Below are 3973 nucleotides of genomic sequence, written 5' to 3' on the forward strand. Positions count from 1 at the left end.
AGAATTCTACTATAATTAAATATCTCAGAAACTGGAGCCAATCTGGCAAAATCAAAGTCATTTTCTTAATCAGTACCATAAACTTAATATAAAACCGTTCAGACATCGTTGGCACCAAAATCACTGTATACCAGTGCAATAGGTGTAGGCGTTGCGTTTGAGCCCACGCTCACGTGCCTCGGGAGGAACACAACGGTCCCTTTGACTCCTATGAGAAGACCAATATTTATACAGACCTGTAATAGTTGGAGACCACGTTGAAGATTTTGTACTGGGGCCCATGAGCTTGAACTTACACCACAAAGGGAACATGTCAACAGCTTTTTGCTATGTAATCTGACAGCAGTATGATGTGGGCACAAAAATCCTGATTCCAGTGATATATCACTTATTGGACTGCTTGCTGTAGTCTTGATAAAACCACTGTTTTACCAGCAGAAAATTACTATTAGAGGACTACAGTCATGGCCAAAAGTATTGAGAATGAGACAAATAGTACATTTTTCCAAAGTTTACTGCTTCATTTTTTGTAATGGCAATTTGCATATACTCCTGAATGTCAAAGAGTGATCAGCTTAACAGCAATTACTGTACTTGCAAAGTCAATATTTGCCCAGAAAATGAACTTTAACCCCTAAAACACATTTCAACATCATTGCAGTCCTGCCTTAAAAGGAGCAGCTCACATCGTTTTAGTGATTGATCCATTAACACAGGTGTGGGCGTTGATGAGGACAGGGCTGGCGATCAATCAGTCATGATTAAGTAAGAATGACATCACTGGACACTTTAAAAGGAGGCTGGTTCTTGGTATCATTGTTTCTCTTCAGTTAACCATGGTTATCTCTAAAGAAACACGTGCAGCCATCATTGCACTGCACAAAAATGGCCTAACAGGGAAGAGTATCGCAGCTACAAAGATTGCACCTCAGTCAACAATCTATCGCATCATCAAGAACTTCAAGGAGAGAGCTTCCATTGTTGTCAAAAAGGCTCCAGGGCGCCCAAGAAAGACCAGCAAGCGCCAGGACCGTATCTTAAAACTGTTTCAGCTGCGGGATCGGACTACCAGCAGTGCCGAGCTTGCTCAGGAATGGCAGCAGGCTGGTGTGAGTGCTTCTGCACGCACTGTGAGGCGGAGACTCTTTGAGCAAGGGCTGGTTTCAAGGAGGGCAGCAAAGAAGCCACTTCTCTCCAGAAAAAACATCAGGGACCGACTGATATTCTGCAAAAGGTACAGGGAGTGGACTGCTGAGGACTGGGGCAAAGTCATTTTCTCTGATGAATCCCCTTTACGATTGTTTGGGACATCTGGAAAACAGCTTATTCGGAGAAGAAGAGGTGAGCGCTACCACCAGTCTTGTCTCATGCCAACTGTAAAGCATCCTGAAACCATTCATGTGTGGGGTTGCTTCTCAGCCAAGGGAATCGGCTCACTCACAGTCTTGCCTAAAAACACAGCCATGAATAAAGAATGGTACCAGAATGTCCTCCAAGAGCAACTACTCCCAACCGTCCAAGAGCAGTTTGGCGCCCAACAATGCCTTTTCCAGCATGATGGAGCACCTTGCCATAAAGCAAAGGTGATAACTAAATGGCTCATGGAACAAAACAGAGATTTTGGGTCCATGGCCTGGAAACTTCCCAGATCTTAATCCCATTGAGAACTTGTGGTCAATCATCAAGAGAACGGGGGACAAACAAAAACCAACAAATTCTGGCAAAATGCAAGCATTGATTATGCAAGAATGGACTGCTATCAGTCAGGATTTGGTCCAAAAGTTGATTGAGAGCATGCCAGGGAGAATTACAGAGGTCTTGAAGAAGAAGGGGCAACACTGCAAATATTGACTTGCTGCATTAACTCATTCTAACTGTCAATATAACCTATTGGTACTCATAATATGATTGCAATTATATTTCTGTATGTGATATAAACATCATACAAATAATAATAATAAAAACCAGAGGCCAGCAGATCATGCGAAAATATAATTTTGGTGTCATTCTCAAAACTTTTGGCCATGACTGTAATAAACCTGATGCCATGTAGTCTTGCATATTTCTGGGCTGTATATAACCCTGTCCACACCAATGATTGGCAGCTTTCTGTGTACACTGTGCATAGGTAGAAAGCTGCCAATCAGTGGTGTGGGTGTGGTTATACAGAGCTCAGCATTCAGAGAACTGCTAGATTTGCAGAAGATAAAACTGTGAAGCAAGCAGCCCAGTAAGTGATACATAGCTGGAATCAGGGTCTCTGCCACTACATCATGCTGCTCTCAGAAGGAGTATCAAAAACCTGATTACAAGATTTCCTTTAAAAGTACCATCTGTGAAAAAAGGCAGCCACTGAGTATTAGAGTATGATCACATTACAACCATAAACGAATTGAACAGATAATCCAAAAAAAATTTCTATATCGTGTAAATTAAGAAAACCTGACTCTTTGCACTAAATACATGTACATATTTAGGTACTTTTGCAAAACACAGCCAAATATTTGATTTGGTGGAGCTGATTACTAAAGGATCGGGTGACATGAGACAGAGGCTCTATGTGACATAATACAGTTCTTAGAAATCTATTCCTCCCCCAGCAGACTGGCAATGACCCATCCACACAGAAGTCCTATGCTATGTATCCTAATTATTCTGCATGGGGATGGTCAGACAAAAGAAACAAACAGAGCACTTCCAGATGTTATAGAGACTGTGGCAATAAAGAGGGGGTGGTCACATTCCATAGATGCCAACATTTACAACACACGCTACTGTTGTAAAGCACACCTCTATGCCAAGTACGTATCAATGCACACATCACTCATGTCACAGCAGAACAGCACGATCTGGGAGAAAAAGAATTAAGGAAGGGCTCTAAAAATATTGTATTTGTGAGCTTACAGGGCATAGATGCCCCTTAATCAGGCTAGCTTACAATAAAGAGAACACATCACATAAGCCAGTATCGTGCGACGAACTAAGGAAATTAGGTGTATTAGAATCATATAATGTTAGAGTTGGAAGGGCCTCCAGGGTCATCGTGTTCAATGCAGGATTCACTAAACCATCTCAGACAGATATCTGTCCAGCCTCTGTTTGAAGACTTCCATTGAAGGAGAACTCACCACCTCTCGTGGCAGCCTGTTCCACTCATTAATCACCCTCACTGTCAAAAAGTTTTTTCAAATATCTAATCTGTGTCTCCTCCCATTCAGTTTCACCCCATTGCTTCTAGTCTTTCCTTGTGCAAATTAGAATAAAGCTGATCCCTCTACACTGTGACAGCCCTTCAGATGTTTGTAGAAAGCTATTAAGTCTCCTCTCAGTCTTCTCTTTTGCAAGCTAAACATTCCCAAATCCTGTAACCGTTCCTCATAGGACATGGTTTGCAGACCGGTCACCAAGTTCTGGTCGCTCTTCTCTGAACTTGCTCCAGTTTCTTCATGTTCATGTCTTTTTTAAGATGTGGTGCCCAGAACTGGACACAGTATATTTTTGCATTAGTTAACAGGAAGTATAAAATATGTCCGAAGATCATTAAAAGGGGTGGTCATGTCAAGAAAGCTAGCCATCCCAAATTGTAAAGTAGTAATAGATGCTTGCTAGTCAAAATGAGTAGCGGATCATGTAATACATGGAAAGTTGAGTCCAAAGCAAGAGCAATTTTCTGCCTTAGGACCGTTGTAGAGGTCTGTGACAATCGGTCCGAAGTCGGATTACAATGCACGGGCTGGCCGCATATCTTCTGATGCGAGCATGATAGCTTCATATATTTCTATGAAGCAGTCACGCTCGGGTCAGATGTGTGGCCAGCCCACACATTGCTATCAGACATCGGACCGATTATCATGGACATCTGAAACAGCATTTTCCTGGCACACATTGATGTATTAATGCAACTCCTCTATGGGTGCTTTCACATTGCGTTCTGTGTCCCTGTTGGGGCATAAGTCCGAAATCCCCTACAAAA

Source organism: Phyllobates terribilis, unplaced genomic scaffold (assembly GCF_046119375.1).
Source record: "Phyllobates terribilis strain yellow unplaced genomic scaffold, ASM4611937v1 Scaffold_11__3_contigs__length_659146591, whole genome shotgun sequence".
In the NCBI taxonomy this organism is placed as follows: Eukaryota; Metazoa; Chordata; class Amphibia; order Anura; family Dendrobatidae; genus Phyllobates; species Phyllobates terribilis.